Here is a 27,082-nt window from a genome sequence, read left to right on the forward strand (position 1 = left end):
TCAGATATCGCCGAGAGCCATTCTTATTGGGACACCCGGTAGGTACATAGATAGTGTGACTCTAGATATTTAAACTCCATCACTTGTTCTAATTTACAGTATTGTTCTCTCCAGCTCTAATTTACATCTTAGTACATTCGGTGTCATAACGATGCATTTTGTCCTTTTTTGAAAAATTATACTGTTATGACATTAACACGTTAGTTAGTAGATAAGTCTCCTGTCAATTAGAATAGAGCTAACTTGCTTATTGATCGAAGTAATCAGATAACATTTATCATAAGATTTTTTTGAAGAGTTTTTTAAATAAAAAATACAAAAACTTACATTAAATTGGTAGTTTATTAAAACACATATTGTTCAATATAAAACATGCTAAAAAAATTTTGAAATAACTCATAAAGGACAAAGAAACAAAAACTTTCATATCCTCTTTATCACCACAACGTTGAATTTTTAATTTTATAGGCTTCGTTTCACCTAAACACCCCCAAACGTATGTCCTCATGATTATTCCTCTCTAAGAAATGCTTAGTGTATAATATATATTCAAAAAAGGGGTAACGTAAACGTTTTATTGAAGACCCGGCAGTGGTTGCCTAGGGCCATAATATGTGTTATCAGCAGCCATTTTTGTCAAGTCTCTTTTGTACGATGCACAACTCGGGTCTGTTGGGATAAACTCATGGATAATAGTGAATCCCAAAAGTGGATTGGGCCCTTGAAAAGGCCCGCTGCCGCTTTGGCAAAATATTCCATCAGAATACAACCGGAATATAACTAATAATTTAGATCCGGAGATAAATGGGGATTAAATTTTAGCTACCTCCCTTTTCGAGTGGGGAAAATTGAGTGAAATTTTGTTTTTTGATGTTGTTTATTAGCAAAAAGAGTTTAATACATGACCGCGTTGTAATTGTTTTATAAAAAATAGTTAGTTTAAAGTACGTAAAATTATAATATTAAATGGACGTATTACATCAAAGCAAATGTATAGCATAATAATGCGTAATAAGCTTAAAATTTAATCTGTATTTTCTAAAAAAATATATCACTAATTATAGATGTTGTTATGAAGCTTTTTATTTGTGGCTTTTTATAATTAATTATGCTAAATGGGAAATAAGCCACAATTTAACTAAAAAAATTAAGGTATTGTCAAAAGGTTTAAACTATGGTAGGTGAGCCAAAGCTGGGGTTTTTGCGGTTACTCGAGCGCGTCAGATTATTACATGGGGAGAATCCTTGTACCCTTAAAATGTGCCTCTACCATATTGGCTCTTAATGTTCGTTAAGGGGGGCCGAAAAAAAATCTATACTTAGAAAAACTCGAAATCGTCAGATTAAGATAAGGTAAGTTAAGTACATGCAAAACAGTGTATATTTAAAAAATCTCGACGATTTGAGCGGGGCGGGGCGTAAGGAAATGGGTGAGTCCCAAAGTTTCACAAGAAAAATGCGAATATTTCGCGAAATGAATGACAGATCGAAAAACTAAAAAATATGTGCTGAATATTTTTCAAAAATCTTCTATCGAATGATACCAAACACGACTTCCCACGGAGAGGGTGGCAAGTAAATTTAAAATTTTAAATACGAATCCCGCGATATTCCGCGAAATGAACATCAGATCGAAAAATTTAAAAATACACTTATTCAATATTTTTGAAAAATTTATCGAATGTCACCAAACACGACCCCCTACGGAGGTGGGGTGGGGGGTTAGTTTAAAATCTTAAATGGGAGCCAACAGTTTTTATTGCAGATTTGGATTCCTCACGTAAAAATAAGTAACTTTTATTCGAGCCATTTTTTCTACTTAATTATGGATAGATGGCGCTATAATCTAAAAAAAAACGATTGTTGGAAATGGAAAGTTAAATTAAAAAATGGAAAGTCCCCACTAAAATGGAAAACTTTGCTTAATTTTTTTGGTTTTAGGACCTACTCTTCACAACCCAATAGGTCTCCATAACGCTCGAGTGACTGCACATTTAGCATACTTTGCTCCCCTACCATTACTCATCCATCTATTCCAAAATTAGACATAATTAACTCAGTGGAGAAAATATTTCAGTCTTTACCAACTCATGAAAAAAAAAACAATATAGGGTAGGATGTAAACTTGAATTAGAAAAATCTAATAAAATTCAACACAACATCAGCAAGGAGGAAATGAAAGCTTTAAAAACTTTAAAAAATGATAACTCCATAACAATCCTACCAGCGGATAAAATACAATATCGAGGAAAAAATTACAGATCTAATAACAAATGGACCTTATACCAAATCAACGAAGGATCCAACGAAGACACAAGACACTGGAAAACAAGATATACATATAGAACTTTATTTAAATTTAAAAATGATTTAACATACTATCAAAGAAAATTAATTACAGCTCATTACAGTAAGACACCACATTTTTATGGAGTGTCGAAAATTCATAAAGCGAATATACTACTTAGACCCATTTGTAGTACCATGAATTCTCCTTGTAGTGAACTATCAAAATTTAAATTAAATATTATAAAACCATTTACAAATAATAAGGACACATTTATAAAATATACACACAACATTTTTTAAACAAATTATCAAATATTTAATTTAATCCAAATAATATTTTAGTAAATTTTGACATAAACAGTTTATTTACAAATGTGCCATTAGATAAAACTTTGAAGTTATTTCCTTGTGTCATTTTTTGTAATTAACTATTCTAAATGGGAAATAAGCCACAATTTAACTAAAAAATTATTTTATTAACATTTCGACGTCCAAATCGGACAAAGACTTTCAATGGTATTCAAGTCGAAGACGTCTTACACCTACTGTATAGAAAAAACATACCTGTCAATGCTACACAAACCATCGAAAACATCTACTTCCATAATCGAATACAGGCAAAGATAAATGGAAAACTAATACAGTTTTTCCCTATAAAAAACGGAGTCAGACAAGGTGACTCGTTAAGCCCACTGCTCTTTAATATAATAATGGACGAAATAATAGAAGCAATACAAGGTCATGGTTACATAATGGGGAACAAAGAAATATAAATACATATTATAATATGCAGACGACGCAGCATTAATCGCCGAGACAGAAGACGATCTCCAAAGATAAACACATATCTTCAATACAACAGCCAAGAAATACAATATGATAATATCAGCAGAAAAAACCAAATGTGTGAAAACATCTAAATACTCACTACGATGTAATATCGAAATTGATGGGAAAATAATAAAGCAGGAAGCAAGGTTTAGATATGTAGGAATAGATATAGCTAGTTACGGAGATGTTAAAGAAGAAGTACGACAACAACGTTTAAAAAAGCGGCGGGATCTCCTAATGACACAATCTGGAAGAACAAACACCTAAGACAAGACACAAAAGCAACAATCTATAAAACAGCAATTAGACCTATATTGACATACACGGTGGAGACAAGACCTGACACATCTAAAACGAGACGATTACTAGAAACAACAGAGATGAAAATACTTCGACGAATATCAGGAAAAAGTCTGTTGGTTAGGGAGAGAAGAGAAAACACAAGAAGAGCATGCAATGTAGAAGAATTAAATGGATTGGCGACAAAACGGAAACATGAGTGGAACGAACATATTAGTAGAATGGCAAAGAATAGAATGGTACGAATAGCATGAGATAAGTCATCAAATGGACGAAGAAGTATTGGCAGACCAAGAAAAATATGATGCGATAATCTAAACAATTTAGGAGGCTAATATTGAAGAAGAAACAGGTTTTAAAGCCTACATACAAGAAGGAAGAAGAAGAAAAAAGAAGGCGTTTCAATTTTAATAAATTTTTGATTATATCAAATTTTCTTTATTTCATTATTTTTTTTATTTGACATCCTCGAGTAGGTACCAACACATTAACTATTCTTCTAAGTAGTAATAAGCTTACAATATTAGTAGTGTAAAAATAGAAAACCACATTTTCACATCTGACGTGTTTATTTTCCACGCGGAAAATTGAATTCTGCACGCCACAAGGCACAACAAAAACCTGTAACCTAATTCCGCCGAAATTTTGCCTTAAAGTAGTTTCCCAGTGACTTTGTGTCGGGCCAAAATGGCACATGCATTTCAGATAGCGATGGGCAATATTATTTAATAACCGTTATCCGGTTTAACACATCGTTGCGTTGTAAAATATTTGCAAATGTTTGTTAATCCATTATAACCCATTAAATATTTCCTATTTATAGATGACTCAAAACCTTTTTTCAAACCTTAAAATGTTTTTTAAATATAGTGAAAAATTTTCCATATGTATTTTAAGCTGTAGTGAACTGAATTATATTTATTTATTTATTTATTTTTTATTTACATTTACGTGCTCGGCAACTATGGCCATCGCACAGTGAATCCATATGAAGGTGAACTCAGTGTTTAATGTAGAAAGGTGGTGGTAACAGTGATGGATATTTTGGACAAGGGGATGATTGGTAAATAATTTCTGAATGCATAATAAGGAAGCTAGAGAGTCTGTTCAAATGGCACCATTTATGTTCGGGAGGTAAATGTGCTTAACAGCCTGTAAGATACTATATAATTCTCCAGTATGTACCCTACACAAAAGAGGAATAAGAGAAGCACAAATGAGATTGTTTTTAGAGGTGACTGTACAGCCAACGCCCAAGTCACTTTTGGAAGCATCGGTGTAAAAAACTTGATCCAATTAGTCCTTATATAGTGGTATCCCTCGAAGTGTTTTAAATGAGGAAGTTTGGAATTTGTTGCGCTGGTTTCTTGCAGGCATATAATGTTTGGATTAAATAGTTATATTAAGTGTTGGATCTTGACTGGAATTGTGATATTAAATCTCTCCAGCCGAGGGAAGAACCCATCGCAATTCCACTGAATTAACTTGAATACAAAAAGAAACAATGTACGAAGAGAACTATTCATTATCTGTGCTGTGATTAGATTCGACGTTAGAGGGGTTATCGGAGGAGGTACTTATAATATAATCTTGTGTATCATCGGAAGTAGGCTGTTGTTTTAATTTTTTCTAGATTCTGGTGATACGGTTTTTTAGTGACCTTTCCTTAGTACCTGTGTGAATCTGTGATAAGTCCTTCAGAATACCATCTATGTCGGAGGAGAATTTTTGGGCTTCTAGTAGAGGGTTGGGGCATCCAAAAGAGTTCTCAAGAAAAGCAATGAGTTGAGTAGAATTGAGTGTAAAATTACCCGGATTTTGTTTGTAAGCCGATTCTATATCGGAGATACCATTAAGTCCCATTAAATAATTCGGTCGAGGATCAGATTTGGCCTTTTTTTGGCCTGTTTTGGTGGCATCATGAATGTCGAAGGGTCCTGAGAAGTTGATTGCTCCGGAGTAGTGGAAGGAGAGAGCATGGTAGGAGTATCAAGTGGACTGTCAGTAGGGTGTCCTCTTTTTTGTCCTACTGTCAAAATGGGCTCAGTATTAGTTGGAGGAGGGATAGATAGATCCATAATGGTAGCCGAGGTAGGTGTGTCGTTAGGTGTCTTTGTAGGTTTTATAAAATAAACCATATTTTTATTCTATTCTATTCTATTCTATTCTATTCTATTCTATTCTATTCTTTTCTATTCTATTCTATTCTATTCTATTCTATTCTATTCTATTCTATTCTATTCTATTCTATTCTATTCTATTCTATTCTATTCTATTCTATTCTATTCTATTCTATTCTATTCTATTCTATTCTATTCTATTCTATTCTATTCTATTCTATTCTATTCTATTCTATTCTATTCTATTCTATTCTATTAAAAAAAAACACACATGAGCTGTTTCTCTCTCTTAGTAATAACGACTAGCTGATTGATCAACAACAACAGTACCACGAAGTTCTATAATTCCTCCTCTAATAATAAACAAGCGCTTTGATTCCTTGAACTAAATTAAATCGCCAACTTGTAACCGCAAAAGACAGGCAGACAGATAAGATATCTAGGTTTTTTTAGCGATAAACAACCGCATGTGAAACCTTCATATGTGACCATTAACGATGCACGAGTGAAACAACAGTCATGCTGGTATGCCTTTATATAAACTTGATTATGTTATTGCCTGTATAACATTTAATTTCCTCCCCTAATTTATTTGAACCACACCTATAATACAGTCCTAATAATATTATTTTAGTAATTATAGTAATACAACATCAGTTGTACAGTTTTTAAATAAGCCGGAAAGTCCAAAGGAAAATTATAAAGTGCTGAAAACGTAAAGTTGTTTTATCGTTATACAAGCCCGTTAATTGTGTGTGGTATTTTGTAACGGTATTTAATTTACCGAAGCACATTCCCATCACTACTCATAACAAATTCCTCCGTTCAGTTCGGTAGGTCGACTCTACTTCGATTTTGCGGCTTCCATCATCACTTTAAAACTTGACTTTATTAAAGTCTAAGTAACCTTTCCGATATGGAATTTCTGCTTTGCGGCAAAATTTGTTAGATTTTCTCACGGCTTGTAATGCGCGCCTCAAAGGTTCCCAAATTTATTTTACGAGAGGAAATTTCCGGTAACGATGTCGTAAGGTTTTCGCTATGAAGAGCTTTTTAAAGGGAATTTTAAAATCAAAATTACTCCGGCTGTATTTTATATTCAATATTTTCATAACCGCCGAAAACATATTTCAATTTTGGGAGAGCATTTAGTAAAATTGAATTATTAATTATTGTGTAATAACGATATTCGACGAGATGAAATTATTATTTATTATTTATTCACTCCAAATCTTTTGTTGTATAAAGTATAAAACTAGTGTCACTCCATACAATTTTTAAAAAATTTTAGGATCAACAATTTTTCACAAAAATTAAAAATTAAACTTTTAAAGAAATAAACGTCTCGCATATAAACCAAGAAGCAGATATAAAGTAACATAAAGCAACCAATTATTTTTGTTAATAAAGTATCAACTCTGCCTGGGGGTGTGAGCGCGAAGACTGAGTGGATTGAGTAGCTCAGAAGTCACGTTCACACTCACAGCCGGTCCCAAGCCCGGAAAAAAGAGGAGTGTTGATGGGCCAGGTTAGCATCCTACCCATTATAAAAGAAAACAAGGCTCAAAGTACCGATATAAAGCCTCGGAACCCGACGGAACCTATTATGACGAACCAAGCAAAGGTGGTGCGATAACCTAAACAATTTAGGATGATAATATTGAAGAAGAAACAGGCTTTAAAGCCTACATACAAGAAGGAACAAGAAGAAGAAGAATAAAGTATCAAATAATTTGTTCAATTTTTGCGAAAAAAATCAGTACTGAATTAATAAATATTTCGAGTAAGGATACAGTCAACTCCCGTTTATCCGCGAGCGGATAGCTTTAATTTAAGCTCTAGAAGCTTTTTTTAATATTATTCAAAAGCTATTTTATAAAATGGATCTGTGACTTATCTTTACCAAGTCAAATTTGTATCAGAAGTCAAGTCACATTTAAAAGCAAACAATTTGCTACAAAAAGCTGTTGATTGACAACGCCCCTTCACAACCTGAAAAACGTAATATGCTCAAGTCTGCCGACGAAGAAATATTTGCCAAATTTTTGCCTCCAAACTCGACTTACAGTCCGTCTAATTTACTTACCGTTGCACGTCATTTCCTACGCCAGAGATCTAAGTTGACATAGTTGCCAAAGTATAAAAACATCCTGAATCCATTTTAAATCAAATAGATTACATAATTATTATACACGTGGATTATACAACAAAACAAATTAATGTTCAATGTAAATAAATTAACACTTAAGAAATAGAGAACAAGAATTGTTATAATCTTACGTTAAAGTAAATAATAAAAACAGTAAATATAATAAAACAAATACTTATAGTAAGGAATATAAACAAATATGAAGTGTCATCACCGCAACTGTCAAATAAATGTTACCTACCAATTCATTCTAAAATGTCACCTTCGTTCGATTACAGTTTCAGTGTGTTTCATAAAAAATGTGCTTCATAAAAACGCTTTATAATCCCTTTATGCAAATTAAATAAAACATTTTATTGTGTATTTCTTTAGGTTAACATTAATAGAAATCTTCAAGTATTATTTATACGCGTATATAATAAAATGTGTTTAGTGGCTGTTATTCCAGAGTACTCGAAAAAAATATTCTAAAAAAGAACACACCTACCGCCTAAATATTTCATGTTGGTATCATGTGACGTCACAGGCTATGACGCGGATGACGTGCAACGGTAAGTAAATTAAACGAAGTATAGTTAGTTCAGCCTTTGGACCAAGGCGTCATTGCATCTATGAAGAGAAACTAAAGAACAAAGTTACTTCGCCCAGCAATTAAAAAAGGACATGATTACAATTTTGGAAGTTATGAGTTTGTAAAGTATTCAACAGTTGTAAAGTCATGGAGAAAACTGTTACCAAACATCGAAAATTGTGTGGAACTAGCAGTTGGAGAAGATGAAAATGAACTGCCTGTCCTTACAAGTTTATGAACTAAGTTCCTGAGGGAGAGAATGTGGACGCAGGAAAGCTGCAATAGTGGTTAGGCTGCGACGTTACCGACCCGGAATTTGAGCATTTAAGGGATGAAGACATTCTAAGAAAATTCCAAGGAGAAAACGAGGAAAAAGATGAGGTAGAAGAAGAGCTTGTACCTATTGGTCACTTGAATGGACTTCTAGAACACCTAGAGTACTAGGAGGACGCGCTACTCCCTGAAAAACTAATGCGTAAAGTGCAATGTAGAATAAAGAAACACGTTTTCCACTCAAAGTAACATAAAATCAAGTGTCAGATTACTTTCAAAAAGTGTAAAAATGTAATAATCCCGCGTACCAAAAAAAGTTGATTAATAGCAAGCTGAAAATTTGTTATAGTCGGTTCGCTAAACTCAGACACAACAACTGGCTAGCGATTTTAGTAGGTAATTTTTTTGTTTTTTTGCCAATTTTGCCAAAATTGGCAAAATTACTTACTAAAATCACTAGCCAGTTGTGTCTGAGTATAGCGAACCGATTATTTAATAGCTTTACTGTATCTAGTCGGACAAACTTTGATGTACGGGAACAGTGAAACAGGGAAAGTTTTAATCGTGGAACAGATTACAGGTTTCGAACATCAGACCAAAGGATATAGACCTTATAGAAGGGTACTATCGAACAAGCGAGACGTGGCGCGTGACCTTGTCGTATTGTGCATTTATCGCTGTGTATTTTCGGGCAAGGTCAGCCGCCAGGACTCGTTTGTCAGATAGTACTGCCCTGTAACGTTTCAGAATAAGATTTTGTGCACCAACTCAGTAGGTGCATTTGACCTGACAATTACTGCGGTATTTTCAAGGAACAAATAAACGTGACCATCTGTTTCATTCAAACCCTTCTTCTAGGACAGTATATATTCTTTGATCTGGGTTATTCAACGAATATACGACTCTCTTGGATTATCTCGACAACGAATATTTTATTGTGCAACATAAGAAGTACGAAAGTAAATGGCTCTAATAATTATTAGAATAAACAACAATGTAATTTTCAATTTACTTTCGTTCTTCATATTTTGCACAGTAAAATATTCGTTGTCGAGATAATCCAAGAGAGTTGTATACTCGTTGAATGATCCACACGAAAACGACCCATGTAAACTGCTCGTCAAAAGTTAGTGATAAAGAAAATTATGCTGATTTTCATAGTTGATTTTTTCGCGAACAGATGGATTCCGCTATTTTTATTTTAGATTTTTCTCTAGTATTTACACAGTTATGCAAAGGTTTATTCAAACTTTTTTTTGTACTTATACCGGGTGGAAGAAAAGAAATGTTTTTCTTTTGTTAAGTTTGAGACACCCTGTAGGGAGAACGAGGTACAAAGGTGAGTATACATTAGAATCGTATTGTAATCTTATGTTTTGTAAACATGTTGTTGTTTGAATGTTCCTCATATCTTTAGAAACAAAAAAATAGACAGTTTTGTAATTTAACATGTGTTTTAACCGAAACAAAAGTTTGAGACACCTTGTAGGGAGAAAAAGGCACAAAGATGAGTATACCTCGATATTATGTTGTAGTCTCGTATTTTGTGAATATTTTATTTTTTTAATTTCTCTGATATCTTTAATAACAAAGAAACTAGACGGTATTACCCTTTAATATGTGTTTCTATGTTTCACATGTGTGATGTGATGCATGTCGTCAGTTAAAACACATATCTGGACCTCGGAGGTAAACTACACTATGTCGACATGGTGTTTTTTGAACAAGTTTTTTCAATCCACTTGTTTTATTATTTGGATTACAGAAATTGATTGTATATTATCATTAAAATATAGACGTATTGTCTATCAAACCATTATGGCTAATACCAGATTTTTATTAACATTCTAAGTGCTCTATACTTTGTTGCAAACACACGCTAAACACAGTTGCTCGAAATCACATAGTGTAGTTTACCTCCGAGGTCCAGATATTAAAGAGTAATAGTCTCTAGTTTCTTTGCTATTAAAGACATTAAAGAAATTAAAAAAATAAATTCTTCACAAAATATGATGATACTACAACATAGTATCGAGATATACTCACCTTTGTGCCTTTTTCTCCCTACAAGGTGTCTCAAACTTTTGTTTCGGTTAAAACACATGTTAAATTACAAAACCTTCTATTTTTTTTGTTTCTAAAGATATCAGGGATATTCAAAAAACAAAATGTTCACAAAACTTAAGACTACAATACGATTTCGACGTATACTTACATTTGAACCTCGTCCTCCCTACAGGGCGTCTCAAACTTAACATAAGAAAAACATTTCTTTTCTTCCACCCGGTATAAGTACAAAAAAAAGTTTGAATAAACCTTTGCATAACTGTGTAAATACTAAAGAAAAATCTAAAATAATAAAAAAAATTAGCGGAATCCGTTAATCTGTTCACGAAAAAATATACTATAAAAATTCAGCAGAATTTTCTATATCCCTAACTTTTGACGAGCAGTTTATTTTGTTAAACATAACTTCCAATTGATTTGTTACCCTTTCATTAAACTCTCATGCAAAACATCAGACTGCTATTTACAATCAATATAATTCCTGTCATATGACATGTTCTACGTGTCGGACTTATTAAAATGCCCAACATATGTGTCGTGCAAACATTTTTTCATGTATTATATAAAGATTGCTATTGAATAAATAGTCCGTTCTTTAACGGTAAAATATTGCAAAACCTCTAAATTTTAAAGAACCACTTGGATTAGCATAAAATTTGGCATTTAGTTTTAGTAAAAGTTATTAATAAATAACCATTTTCAGTTATTTTGCAGTTTACGAAGCAACAAATTAACTTTTTTACTTTCAAAAATCGTCATTTTGAAGGTTTTTCAATGTTCTAAAAAAAATAAATTTTGTAATTTTATGTCAACTATTTAGCTTTTTAATTGAGTGCAAAAAATGGAAAAAAATCGCGTTGAAAGCATTAAATTGTTAATAATTAAAAAAACGGACACGAACTCTAGGCAGGAAACATGTAGGTTTTCATCCTATAGGTCAACAGTCAACAATAACTAAAAAAGTAGTAAGCTACCTCGATATTTCAGTGTCCCGAACATGGTCTATTTCTTGCTTATTTTCCTGGAGTATATCTGTGCGACGACACGAACCTTATCTACCTGTAATAATACAGTTCCCAGTTCCTGAAAATCCCAACTCTTAACTCGATGTTCTACTAACTGTAGACAAGTCAAATCTTTAGTTTCTGCAAAATGCGCAATATTGAAGTGTTCAATGGCTCACCGCCTTTGCCCAGCTGCCGGCGGCCTAATAATCACTAAATTTATGACTTCCGCCCTTTTTGAATGAATAGTGTTAAGATAACAGAATGCTATGTTTGTTTTATTTTTGTTTGAATGCAATTTGTTTTATTCTATTTTGAAATGAATGCCCACTTCTATTTCATTGATGGATGAACATACCTACTTGTTATTCGATGTTAACTTTTATATACAAATATTTTTTTTGTACAGTATTTTTGCCGCCCTAGGCAACTGCCTATGTTGCCTAATGGATAAAGCAGCCATGTTTGTTCGTTATCTATAAATGTTTTATCCACGATATTTAAAAACCGCAAAAGTAGCTAATGAATCTAAACTATATTTTAGGAGATTACTTTAAATTTTATAAGTGTTTATGTACGTTTGACAAATTAGAATAACATTTTTGAAATGAAGAATCTACCATCGGTTTTTCAAATTTTCACACATCATGTGTCCCGAAATCCTTTTCTATTGTTCGACCCTTATTTCGTATTAAGTATCACTACAAGCCACAATCAATTTATATCCTCAAACCCTTCAACTAAATAAAAGAACCACTCATTGATTAACAAAAGGAACACCTTTAGATTCGTAATTCCATTGGCGTAGCTGTAAATCGAGATAAATTATTTCCTCTATTACTGAAGTGAATAATCCCAATATAGTTCTGTTAATTATCTAATGATTGAAGTTTAAATTGGTAAACATTAAAAAAATAATGCCCACTGTGGTAGTTTCGTTAGTTTGTAACAAAAACGAGGTTTTGTTGTGGCAGAATAGATATAGCTTTAAAGGATAATTACTTATTTATGGAAGTTTCCTCAAAATAGGCTAGCTGGAAATTGAAGAGACTAAACAGTAGGGCTCAGGGAAGGATCAGGCCGTATTTGCACGCCCTAGTAAGACGGTACCTAATGAAATACTGGAATGATAAAGAAAATAAATGAATATAAGGAGTAATGAAAAGAAAGGGAACTACTGACCAAGAAGATATTCAGAAGTAGTGTTGAGCGCCAGGGAAGAATTTTATAAATTCTTCTCCACGTGACCTATATTGCTGTACCTAACTGATACTATTAAAATGGTACTATTAAAATGGTAGGATAATAAAACATATAAGTATGTACAACCACATTTAATAAAAAAAACCTATATACCCTATATACAATTTTTACACTAGCTAATTATCCGACGTACTAGGCTAGTACACTGCTGTCGATAATGCAGGTTTTACAGTAGAAAAAAATATGTAATGAATTTAATATGAATAGGTATTTACCTTAACAACTTATTATTAATGAGGGTTACAATATTGGTTGACAATACCGTATCTAATCGGAGGTGACAACATCCGACAACTGGAATAAATATTATTAAATAGGATATGACCTAGATACTGTGCACATTATCTTACATATGGTTTATAAATCCCAGGCTATTTTAAATAAATTAAATAAGGGTGAAATATAATAAAAATTGTTGAAAAATATTGAATATTATGTTAATTATGGTTAAGAAAAAACAATGAGGGTATATTATTATTAGAGTGATTTGAAAGTTATTGATACGAAGAGAAAAAAAAATAGTAAAATTGGAAGTTATTATTAAAACAAATTGACATGCAAATTTAGTTATATAAAAACCTGTCCCTACAAAAAGTAGGCGGATTGCTTCTTCCAACCTTCGGTGAAGATGATGAGGGGAGAGCCAAATAAGGTATCCTCTGGTTCCCAACCCTAGGGAGGTACTCCACACCAACAGGAAGGTACGGCAAGCAGGTAGCTGCCCAGTATCGGAAAACTCAACTTTTATTCCATAAAAACCAAACAAAACATCCACATTCCATCCAAAATATCCCCAAAATGATTATGTATTCCAAAAAAAAACAACTTAAAGTATGATTGACTTAATTTTCCATCTTCTTATTTTCTTCCGTGGCTAAAAGCATAAGAATCTCCTATTAGCTGGTGTTCCTTAAGTACACAAAAAACAGGGCATATAAGAAAGGTATAAAAACCTTATAAAAATTTCTAGAAAAAATTACCGAAAAAAGAGGAGCTATTGACATTTATAAGTAAGTGTCATTAACCTTGAACAAAAATGGAAATGTAAAGAAATGGAAGGACATATGAACCAAGAAGATATGTATATATTGCAATAAGGGATTACTTTATAGACGTAGATACTAAAAGGAAATGAAAAGTGTCATTACTTCAGAAACTATTTTGAACTGGAAATTTAATTTGAAAGAATTTTTCTTGTAGAAACATGAATTTGATAGTGAGATTGACTCGTTAAGACCTGATGTTTTATATTCATAGAATAACAATTATAATATTACTATAAGTATTGTATTGAGAATGAGAACCATGTTTTTTTTTACAAGAATACTTAATAGCCGACTTACCCACTGTTTTCCAAAAGGAAACTTGGAAATAAAACTCTTCCTCTCACCGCACAAATCCCAAAACAAAAAATAGCTCTTTCCAAAATAAACCAATCTTATAATAAATGAATATTTTAACTAAATATTGTATTCTTTAAACAGTGACCACGGAAAAATTTACTTGTTCATCCAACCAGATTGAAAATTGAAGTGACAATCCTCTCCGATGGGCGATATGACATGCCCCTCCGTCGGAAGCCGTACAGCCACAAGCTAAGACCAGAATTCCCCAAGCTTAGTACCAACCTTCTATTATATTTGGTCACAAATCTAGGTAACCCGTTCTAAGCACGAACGCATAACTGGTTGCATACTTATTAGGTGGCTTATAGGAATAAATATAATAATATCGTAACGATGGCACTCATCGTTACAAGTTGTTATAAATGTTTTAAAAATTCAATCAATTGCTCACAATTCTTCGTGTTTATTTTTAAAAGAGAAACAATGCACATTAATTGTTGTATTAAATTAATTGATTTTTAAACAATTACTTCATAAAAAAGGTATTTTTTCTTGACGACAACAAGAGCCAATTCTAAAAGAAATAATACACAAACAATATAGAAAATTTCTGAAACTGTTTTCTTGTGGCATCTTAAATGTAGTATTTACTCTAGGGTAATAAGCTAGAAATGGACCATGTTCGGGAGACTCAAAGATCCAGGTAGCGGACTACTTTTTTAGTTATTGAATATCTATAGGAAGAAAATCTACTTGTTTCCTGCCTAGAGTTCGCGTCCTTTTTTTAATTATTAACAATTTATTGCAAAAATCGCGATTTTTCGATTTTTTGCACCCCATTCAAAAGCTAAATAGTTGACATAAAATTACAAAATTCAATTTTTTGGAAGATTAATCAACCTTCAAAATGCCGATTTTTGGAAAGCTAAAAAGTTAATTTGTTGCTACGAAAACTGCAAAATAAGTGAAAATGGTTATTTCTTAATAACTTTTACTAAAACTACCTTAGAGCTCTAGTGTTTCACCCAAAGTTGGGTATTGGGGTACTTAACAAACTCTCAAATTTTGAGACCGATCCATTAATTAGTTTAAGAGTTATTTTAATTGTTTATCCCAGAGACCGTTATTTTGCAATAACATAAGAACGAAAATAATGAAGATAGGGCAATTCTGCGTATGCCAAATGAAACTAGAAACTGATGCTATCAAAATGTACTGAAAAAAGATAAAAAAAATTATCTAATATATTCAAAAATCCTAATGCCAATTTGTGAAATTTTGTAGTTTATAAACATTTAGAATAACTTTAAAAATATTGTCCGTAGAAAAAATCATTTTACATATTAGAAAAGCTGGTAAAGCTAGGTTTATCGGAAGTTGTAGCAGTATATTTCAACGGATTTCACGACTGGATCAAACAAATAAATATTACTTGTATAGGTATCCACTCAAAACATTAACTTTAAACAGAGAGTAAGTTACACTTTACCTACTTACATTTTATCTCATTCTCGTGTTTACTTCCCGGTTGTTTATAATGGCATCGTTTAAGGCAGAACATCTCTTAACTCCTGAACTGGACTATGAGTTGAAAATCCGTCAGTTAACCGATCCATCGTTAACCACAGATGAACCTAAAATAGTCTTGTTGAGAGGTGCGTTGAAGCAAGCTTCAGCAAATCGGAGTCATGCTGTTCTGTCAGCTTTCCACCTAAATTTTGGTGATGAGGTCCGTGAAATAGAAGCCACTATTGCAGATCTGAAGGCCCAAATTAGCTCTTTTGTTGGCTCCCATAGTGATGTAGTATATGGTCGCTTGACTTCCCGTTTAGGTTATGTTTCAGGTAGGGTTCATTTGTTAGAGTCGGTAAATGAGGAAGAGGATGCCATTAAGAAGTCTCTCAACTTCAAGATACTTAATCTAGAAGACGAACTTGAGTATAAAGTAGTTCCACAGGCTCACTCCACTCCTCGTAACGCTAGTGTGTTGGTAAATTCATTTCCTTTCTATAAATCGGCTCCTATTCATAAATGGGGTGTACATTTTTCTGGTGGTTCGAATGAAAATGTTGTTGGTTTCTTGGAGAAAATATAATGTCTGCGTCTAGCGCGTGGGAACAGTGAAGATGAGTGCTTTTCATCAGCAGGTGATCTTTTTAAGGATTCAGCCTTTACTTGGTACCTCAATAATCGAGGTAGTTTTACTTCATGGCAACAGTTAGTTGCAAAACTTAAGTCTGATTTTCTTCCTTACAACTATGAAGACAACTTATTAGACGAAATTAAATCCCGGAAACAAGCTCCCCAGGAGAAAGTCACCATCTTTATTAATGAAGTTGTCGGTTTGTGTAAACGTTTGGAAGTCCCTCTTTCTGAGTCCCATATAGTAAGAATTATTAAGAAAAATTTGTTGCCGTCTTATCATCTGAGTCTGGCACTCACTGACATTCTCTCGATTGCTGATCTTACAGAAAAATGTAAGAGATTAGAAGAAGTGTTGTCATGGTCTTCTGAACCTGTATCTAGTGTCCCTAGTCGGTCAAATGGTAGAAATAACGAATCGTCCTATTCTGGTAGGCCAAATTATTCCCGGTCTGGTAATGTTTCTACTTTCAACTCCAGAATTACCTGTTGGAATTGTCTTCGGTCCGGACACCGGTATTCTGAATGTTCTGAACCTAGAGGTCTGTTTTGTTATGGGCGTGGATGTCGAGGAGTCCGTAAGTTTGAATGTGAATTCTGTTCGGGAAACGACAGAAGGGGTGGGTCGTCTCCCCTGGCTCCCACTCCTCATCAAAATGCAGGGAACACTCTAGAAAATCCTCAAAACCCAGGAACCAGTTTCTCGAGTCAGGAGGCCCATGCCTCAACCACTCAATCATCCCAACCTCCACCGAAAGACAAAAGACCACGGAACGGCAGATACCCACCGAAAAGAGGACGTTAGTCGACCATGTCCTTTTTGACTCTTCTGTAGTTTCTCCAAGTAACCCCTTATCTTGCCTTATTGATGTTGACATTAATCCATTGTTAGTTCGTAAAAACAAGGATAATCGTCCGTACCTTGAAATATCTATCTTAGGACATTCTTGTTTAGCTTTGCTGGACACAGGATCCCATATCTCTATTTTAGGTTCTTTAGGTCTGGAATTTCTCCAGAATTCTAATGTTAAGATAGGAATAGATGAGAGTTTGCAAGTGACTACAGCTGATGGTCAAGTCCAAAAGATTTTAGGTCAATTTACAACTGAGATTTCTGTTAGTTCATGTAAAAGGATGATTACATTTTTTGTTATACCTTCTGTTAAAAATTCAGTTATCCTAGGAATGGATTTTCTGAAAACTTTTAATAGTGAATTGAATTTTACTGAGTTTTCTTTATCTGTCTCTTCTTTTAATATCTCTTGTGTTGATGCAGTTAAAGATATGAGTAGACTTAATGCTCAGGAGTTAGAGCAGTTGAATAATGTCATCAAATCATTCTCTTCTATCTCTTCGAAGAATCAGTTAGGCAGACCTCATCTCATCGAACATCACACTGACGTGGGTTCGTCTAAGCCCTTCAGACAATACCAGTATCCATTGCCTCAAGCCTGGCATGAAAGCTTAGTTAAGGACACGAGTTTTTAAAAATGTAGTTCAATTGGTGACTAGTCGCGGTAAGTGAAGGGGGAGCTGGGAGCCGACAAATGCACGAGTTCAAAAACTAAAATAGACAACTACTTAAAACTACTATCATTTTCTATGTCTCGGGATCTACTGAATATATTTTGATCGTTCTTTTTTTAATTTGTATGTAATTTTTCTGTACATTACTAATATACAATTTGTCTTGACATTTATTAATTAATAAATAGTCTAATTTGTTTAGACAATTTTTGAAAAAATAATTTTTCCCAAAAATCCATGATTTTAATCATACTATCGTTAAATCGTTATTAATCATAGAAAAAGTTAAGGTATATTTTAATAAATAAATTATCTTCAATAAATAATTATCTAATAAAAATCATTTATTTATTAAAGTGTACTTTAACTTTTTCTCTGATCATCAATGATAATATGATTAAAAAAGTAGATTTTTGTAAAAAAAAATATTTTTTCAAGAATTGTTTAAACAAATTAGACTGTATAGTAAATAATAAATTTATAAACAAATTGCATATTTGTAATGTATGAACGTAGAAATTACATATACATTAAAACAGGAAAGATCAAAATCCATTGAATTGATCCGGAGATACAGAAAATTATATTATGTAGTTTTAAATTGTTTTTTCGGTATTTTAACTCGGTAGATTTGTAGGTTCCCCTAGTAATCGTTTGAACTACATTTTTGAAAAATCGTAGAGGGTGCTGTAAATGTACAATATTATTTGTTCAAATTAAAAAAAAAAAATAAAAATCCCATTCTGTAAAATGGCATTAATGAGATTCCTTAATTATTATAAAAAAATTAGCTATGAATTAAAAAAACATATAACTTTGTCAAAAATGAACCCAGGCTAAATGTTTTTATTTAAAAATTCGTGTTAAAATACTGTCTTTTTGAATATATAAAAAGATTATTTCTACGGATAACATTTTTAAAGTTATTCTAAATGTTTATAACCTACAAAATTTAAAAAATTTGGCATTAGGATTTTTGACTATATTAATTATTTTTTTTATTCTTTTTTAATACATTTTGATACTATCACTCTTCTAATTTCATTCGGCATACTCAGAATTGCCCTATCTTTATTCTTTTCTGTCTTATCTTATTTCAAAATAAAGGTCTCTGGAATAAATAAATTGAATAAATCTTAAACTAATTAATGGATCGGTCTCAAATTTTAAAGGTTCGTTAAGTACGCCAATACTCAACTTTGGGTAAAACACTAAAGTTTTAAGGTAGTTTTAGTAAAAGTTATTAAGAGATAACGATTTTCACTTGTTTTGCAGTTTGCGTAGCAACAAATTAACTTTTTAACTTTCAAAAATCGTCATTTTGAAGGTTTTTCACTGTTCTAAAAAATTGAGTTTTGTAGTTGTATGTCAACTATTTAGCTTTTGAATGGAGTGCAAAAAATCGAAAAAATCGCGATTTTTGTACTAAATTGCTAATAATTAAAAAACGGACGCGAACCCTAGGCAGGAAACAGGTAGATTTTCTTCCTATAGGTCTACAATAACCAAAAAAGTAGTCAGCTACCTGGATTTTTGAGTGTCCCGAGAAAATCCTTATTACTATGGACTAAATTGTGTTTATGGAGATTGAGACACAATTGTTGGTGTAATGAAAATTACATTTTTAAAATGAACTTTTATAATATAATATGTATTAAAAAAATAGTATAAAGTAAAAATAGTATAGTATAAAATAAGGACCTAGTAATCTGTGGTTGGAAAATATTATTTGAAAATATGTTACCAGAGGGTATCAAATTCTAACTTTTTTGTATATTGTTTTTGTTTGTTTGTGTAATTTAATCCAAAATTAAAATTCAATTCCATTATCAATTTTTTAAAATATAACAATAATCTATTAATAGCTTTATTGTAACAATTATTTGTTTAATCTATTAAACACATACGCACGTAAATTTATTTTATTTTTTTAAACACATATTAGTCCTGTCGCCAGTGGGGGTACAACGGTTTCCTGTATTCAGATGGACTTACCTAAGTTATTTTTATGTATTTGACCCGTAGAACACGAATTTTTTGCGATACAGTTGATCCGGATGTCGATAAGATTGTTATAAACAAAGAAGTTGAGGAATTACATAACAGCGATTTCTCGCAAAACAAAACATTTTTTTTGTATTTTTTGGGCCATTCTAACAAAAAAATGTTTCTACAATTTTTTTCGTAGGATGCATAGTTTTCGAGATAAACGCGGTTGAACTTTTAAAAAATCGAAAAATTGCAATTTTTGAAGCCAAATAACTTTTGATTAAAAAATAAAATAGCAATTCTGTTTACCGCATTTGAAAGTTCAAGTCAAATTATATCGGTCTAAATTGTTTGCATTGCTAAAAATTTATTATTTTATTGTTAAACCAAGCTATAAACACCTAGTGTTGAGTGATGTTTTCAATGATTTCTCATTTAAAATCGAACGGTAGGTAGAGTAGGTAAAAGTGAGTGCGAGGCTATTTCTACGTAGCATGCGTTAAAACGGATGTATTAGGCACGGGAAACACTATGTGTTTATAGCTTTTTTTAACAATAAAAAAATAAATTTTTAGCAATGCAAATATTGAAAACCGATATAATTTGACTTAAACTTTCAAATGCGGTAACCAGAATTGCAATTTTATTTTTTATTCAAAAGTTATTCAGGTTAAAAAATTGCAATTTTTCGATTTTTTTAAAGTTCAACCGCGTTTATCTCGAAAACTATGCATCCTACGAAAAAATTTGTAGAAACATTTTTTGGTTAGAATGGCCCAAAAAATAGAAAAAAATGTTTTGTTTTGCGAGAAATCGCTGTTATGTAATTCCTCAACTTCTTTGTTTATAACAATCTTATCGACATCCGGATCAACTGTTACCCAAAAAATTCGTGTTCTACGGGCCAAAATACATAAAAAAAACTTGGGTAAGTCCATCTGAATAAAGGAGGCCGTTGTACCCCCCTGGCAACAGGACTATATGGACGCGTATGATCGAATCCTTGAAATGAAACTCAATAGGTGGTGCACAATACGATCTAAATGATTTAACACCAGTCCCGTTCATTCTAACCATTTGACATACCTGACAGTATTTGGTCGGCAGGGAACTAATTCTTTGTTTTATCCCTGTGTATTGTTCACTTCGTGTTTTAAATACATAATGAAGTACCCTCTAAATTTTTTGTATTCCGAAATGGGTGTATTGTCTCGTAAAATAGCATCGGTTTAGAAATTTTTTTTTTTTTTTTTTTTATTTTGGCTTAGACTTACCGTCATACTGCCAGACACATAAGGAATACAAGTTATCAAGTTATACAAAACAGGTTTAAAACAAAGATAACAACTAAAAGGTATTAAGTAACACTAAGCTTAACAGCTAAAACTACTAACTACCAAAGGTATTAATTAAAAATGTTTAAGGGAATTATAATGATAATTTGCTGTCTTTTAAAAAGTTAATTAAAGAGTTGTATACATCTACAGAACCAAGTGATAATAAATATAGTATATTCCAAGGAGTTGCTACTTTACATTTTAATAAATCATTTATTAATTTAGATGAGTAAATTGTATTTTTAGGACAACCAAAAAATATATGATCTAAATCACTTTCCTCTTCACAATGCTCACATTTATCATTCTCCAAAACCTGTATTTTAAATAAATGCTTTGGATAACATGCGTGCCCGAATCGTACTCTAATAATAGAAGTTATGTACTTTCTAGAAGCTCTACAAGACTTGTACCAAGGAAATTTGGGAATATCGGGCTGAATTAACGAGTATCTATTTTGATTCACAAAAGAGTATTCCTTCCACTGGTAGCTCCACTCCCGATGCAGTGTTGACTTGAAAGAGATTATACTATCAGTCAGTGTTATTTTATGTAGAATACTGGTATCGGATGAAACGCTTTCTTTGGCTAATAAGTCGACATACTCATTATGTTCAAATCCTGCGTGTGCTTTAATCCAGATAAAATGTACATTGATTCCTTTGGTTAAAAGATTTTGTTTAATATGTTTAATTTTATAAATGTATGGGCAGTATTGGATGTTTGGGGGTCCATATTTACCAAGAGATTTCAATACTGCTAAGGAGTCAGACAAAATTAAAATATGGGCGAAATCAAATTCAGCTACATATAGTAAAGCTTCATATATTGCAATAGCCTCTGCTGTATAAATCGAAGTCTCCGGTTTCAGTTTGAATTTCTTTTCTATATGTCCCGATGGTATAAAAAAGGCGCATCCAGTTCCATCTGCAGATTTAGACGCATCTGTATATAGAGCTATTGACTCATTGTAACTATTCGTTATGGATAAAAGAATATTTTTATTTAAATATATGTTTTCACTATAATTTGGTACAATAATATCTGTAGGAGAAAAGAAAGAAGAGTACGCGTAGTTTTTGAATAAGTCGTTCGTTTTATCTATATTTTTTAAGAGTACTATATTTTGATTATAAGCTTCACACAGTAAGGGAGATTTCTTTTTTTGCCAATATTTATTGGTTAGATCATGGCAACTTAAAGTCACTATTTTTTGGTATAGAAGAGGGTTAATTAAGTATACTTTCATTAAATATTTTTTGGACAAAAAACTTCGTCTTAGATTTAAAGGAGGTTCCAAGGCTTCCAAATATAAAGCTTGTACTGGAGTGGATCTCATAGCTCCTAGACATATTCGTAAGGCTGAATTCTGTAAAACGTTGATTTTATTTAGTAGTGCATTACTTGCTGATCCATACAAAACACTGCCGTAATCGAAAATAGATCGTATGTAAGCTTTATAAAATAATAAACTTACTTCAACATCCGATCCCCACCAAGTTCTATTAATTGATTTAAGAAAGTTTATTCCCTTATTACACCTGTTCAACATGTCGTCAATATGTAACTTCCAGGTCAATTTTTGGTCGAGTATCATTCCAAGATATTTAATTTTATTTTTAAAAGAAAATTTATGCCCACCTAAGGTGATTGTGCTAATATTAGGAAAGTTATGTCTGGTAAATAAACAAACTTGTGATTTACTGCATGATAATTCAAAGCCATTTTCAATAAACCATTTTTTATGGAGACCATAGACACTATTCAAGTTTTCAATGGATTGCTGATATTTCTTGTGTTCTGTGTACAAACAGAAATCGTCAGCATATTGTACAACATTAAATGCAATATTGTTAATAGTGATGTTGTGTAGATCTGCTGTGTAAATGTTAAATAAAATAGGGCTCAAAACGGAGCCCTGAGGTAATCCTTTATTATTAAGTCTAGGGCCTATAAGAGTATGATTATTTTTTAAATAAATTATTCTATTTTTATACAGGTTTACAATGTTAGAAGCAAACTGTGATGGAATATTAAAAAATGTAATCATTTTTTCTTGGAGAATTGAAAGAGAGACAGAGTCATAAGCACCTTCGATGTCTAAAAATAAAGCGGGCACATAACTGTTCCTGGAAAAACTGTTCTGAATGTCTACAACAAGAGTTGTTAAGGAATCTAAAGTACCATAACCTTTTTTAAAACCATGTTGGTTAGCGGGTAAAGGATTTTGATCCCTTAGCCACCAATCCAACCTAATCTTAACCATCCGTTCGAGAGTCTTCAATATACATGATAATAATGATATCGGTCGGTAAGCTTCAGCTAATTTAGGGTCTTTCCCCGGTTTGGGAATAGGAACGACTATAATACGCTTAAAATCTATTATGCTGTTGCCTTCAATAATTATCTGCTCAAATATATTTAAAAGTAATTGTTTTGCATTATCTGGTAAATGTTGTATCATAGGATATTTGATTGCATCGTATCCTGGTGAGGTACTAACGCGATTATCAAGGGCAAATTCTAATTCAGTTCTCGAAAAAGGTGTAAGGAGAAAATGATTCTGATCAGATGGAAGCGTTTTAGAATTAATAGCATCTAACTGGTTATTTACGTAAGGTGGAGCTATTTTATCGAAAAAATCGTCTACCCATGAATTACTTAGAGGTAATGAAAAATTAACTTTTATCCTATTCATTTTTCTTGCTTGATTCCAAATAAGACTAGATGGAGTTTGTTTATTTAATTTTGAACACCATGCAACCCAACTTTGTTTGGCCTTTAATTTCAGGAATTTTTTGACACGAGCATTTACTTCTTTGCATTTACAAAAATTTTCAGGAGAAGAATTGTTTTTATAGTTTATTAATGCCTTCTTTCTTTCTGCAACGGATTGATCACATTCCGAATCCCACCACGGAGGGGGAGTCCGTTTGCATGTAAATGGTTTATATTCAGAAATAGATTGTTTAGAAGCTTCATTAATACAGTCAATAAGGAAATTATATTTTTCTTGGGTATTTAAGGATGTGTGAGGTTTTTCGTTTAATAAGGTATCAACAAGCTGAGAGTATAATGACCAATTTGCTTTTTTAATGTTCCACTTAGTACTGGGATAAATGGTATTAGCATTAGTTCCCAAGACATCGATCACAACCTTTATAACGAAATGATTTGATCCCAAGGTATCAAGATCTACAGACCACGAAGTTTTATCAAAAAGGGATGGTGAGCAAAACGTGACATCAATCATGGAATCTGAGTTTCCTGGACTCGTTTGGCAAGTTGGTTGTCCATTATTCATTACTACATAATCTAAATTCTGAATTGTCTCCACAATTTGATGGCCTATATTATCATTTTTATATGAGCCCCACAAAGAATTATGTGCATTCATATCTCCTCCAATGATACAAGGGTGTTTTAGTTGAGAAAATAACTTATCCCAATCTTCGGTTTTGGTTTTAGTTTTTGGGCACCTATATACAGAGAGTAAACTTAAATAACTTTGTTTATAGTTGATTTTAATACCACAAGCAAGCAAGTCTTGAATATAATTTTTTTTAATTGTTATGCGCTCAAAAGGAATACCAGTTTTAATTAAAATAGCAACTCCAGAATAGCCGTCATCGCGATCTTCGCGTATCACATTATAACCTCTATAAATATATACAACATCCCGTTTAAACCAAGTTTCACTTATTAAAGCTATGTCAATATCTTCGGTTATTAAAAAGTTAATAAGGCTGTTTTTGTTAGCAACAGCTGATCGAGCATTCCATTGTATTATTTTGAGTTTAGATTTGTTCGTCATTAGATGAGTTATTTTTTAAAATATTATCTAGAACATTATTAATACCTTTGGCTAACAAATTCATGTCAAGTGATTTTGCCTCTTCTAAACAATTAATATTTTGAATAAAACTTGAGAAAAGAAGTACTAAGGAATCTACTAACTTATTTTTATCATTGTCTGTATTAGGAAAACTTTCCTTATTTAAGGGAGGTAAAGGTTGAGACGGTCCAAATCTGAAAGGGATGAGATATGGTGTAGGATCTTCGGAAGTTGGAGATGATACTTTTCTTTTTTTATTTGCACTATACTCAGTGCTTGATGTACTACAGCTTGGTTGGCTAAAACTTTTGGGTTTCTGTAGGTGAGGCCTCAATGGCTTGAAATAAGGAGATGTACTAACTTCAGAGGAGTTAGTTAATTTTGGAAATTCTTTGTCTGAATTTGACAATATTTCAAATCTGTTATTAGAAATAAGACCAGAAAATGATGAGTCACTCAAATTTTTTGCCTCCAAATATGAGATTTTATGTTCAATCATGATATTTTTTATTTTTTTTTGATGTTCGAAAAAAGGACAGTTTTTAGAGATCGATATATGCTTATCAGTTTTACAGTGTATGCAATACTTTTTTGTTTCATCACATGTATGTGTGTCATTTTTAATTTGTCCACATTGTATACAGTATTCCTGTGTACCTTTACACTGTCTAGAAATATGTCCATATTTGAGGCATTTATAACATTGCGTCACTTTACCCAACAATTTTTCCACTTGGAAAAATACATAATTTATCACAACATAGTTTGGCAAACAATTGCCTTCAAAAGTAATTATAACATTACGTCTAGGTACGTATTCTGTATTTCCATCCTTTTCTACTTTCCTGTGCATTCTTTTAATATCAATAATTGGTGAACTAGAGCTCATATATTTTTTCAAATAGTCAATATTATATTTGGTATCAACATCGCGTATCAGTCCTTTGATTTCCAAGAGGTGATTTGGAATGTACGCTTTTAAATTATCGTCCTTTAAGTGACTATTATTGACTAAATTGTTTGCATCCAAAATAGATTTGAGGATTACTTTAACACGGTTTCTTCCTATACTTTTAATTTGCTTAATATTATTAATCTTTAATTTTTGATGTAAAATATCTGCAACAACCATTGGATGCAAACGGGAAATATTCTGATCATTGGTCTTCTCAACATAAACACAACAATTTTGAAAGTCGTAACTATTACAATTAATATTAAAAAGTTTTACCTCCCTTGTAGCAGAAGAATTTGTGGTGATAGTTCCTGTATCCATGTCTTGATTACTATCACTAATAACTTCAGCAGTATTTAGTTCGCACACTGGCGTCTTTTTTATATTCTCCCCCATCTGGGGAGAATATTTTCACTTTTGTATCACTATTCTACAATATGTAAATGTTTTTACCCACGATGAAATTTAAATGTTTTAATTGTCACAAAAACTGCGAGCTGAATGTCAATATTTAGGTACGTTTAACCATGGCCAAATTTTAAACTGTTCACACAAAAGTTAAACACCGTGAAAAGAAGCCTAGGCTGTTTAACCCATAGGACTGAAACTTCTTATCAATGATAATTAAAACCACTATAAAATTAATTTAAGTTAAACTACTAAAAAATTAATTTTTTCTGGAGCTATTTTAGATGCAACCGTATTTGACGTTTATTAATGTCAAAGTGGTTTAGAAATGAATGTTAGTAATTGTGTGCGGGTAAAACTATGTTCTGTATAAACGTAAATGCATATTTTAGATATTTAGTCCAGGGCGCATCTGTTTTGAGATGGACGTTGAGAGGTGACTCAATTTTTTTTGCAGACATTGCTTGAAAATAAATCAAATAATAATATTTGAGTTATCCTCCCTCTCAAAAAGGTCCGGAACATTGTTTATATAATCAAAATGTCAAAAATTGAAGGAAAAATTCGATTTTTTTCTTCGTTTTTTGATTATAACTTTAAAAGTATTCATTTCCGAGAAAAGTTGTAGTGTTGTAAAAGTTGCGTAATTAAATTTCCTATAATAGAGAAATGGTTA

The 27,082-nt window shown here is 32.2% G+C and overlaps 1 long non-coding RNA gene across 1 annotated transcript; it reads right to left on the minus strand.

Moving 5' to 3' along the window:
- Window positions 1–12,923: 12,923 nt before the first annotated feature.
- LOC126887004 (uncharacterized) lies at window positions 12,924–14,618 on the minus strand. The gene is made up of 2 exons (XR_007698865.1): window positions 14,211–14,618; window positions 12,924–13,741 (listed from the first exon to the last, which is right to left on the minus strand). It is a non-coding gene; the product is annotated as an uncharacterized LOC126887004 (long non-coding RNA).
- Window positions 14,619–27,082: the final 12,464 nt, after the last annotated feature.

Source organism: Diabrotica virgifera, chromosome 6 (genome assembly GCF_917563875.1).
Source record: "Diabrotica virgifera virgifera chromosome 6, PGI_DIABVI_V3a".
Classification (NCBI taxonomy): Eukaryota; Metazoa; Arthropoda; class Insecta; order Coleoptera; family Chrysomelidae; genus Diabrotica; species Diabrotica virgifera.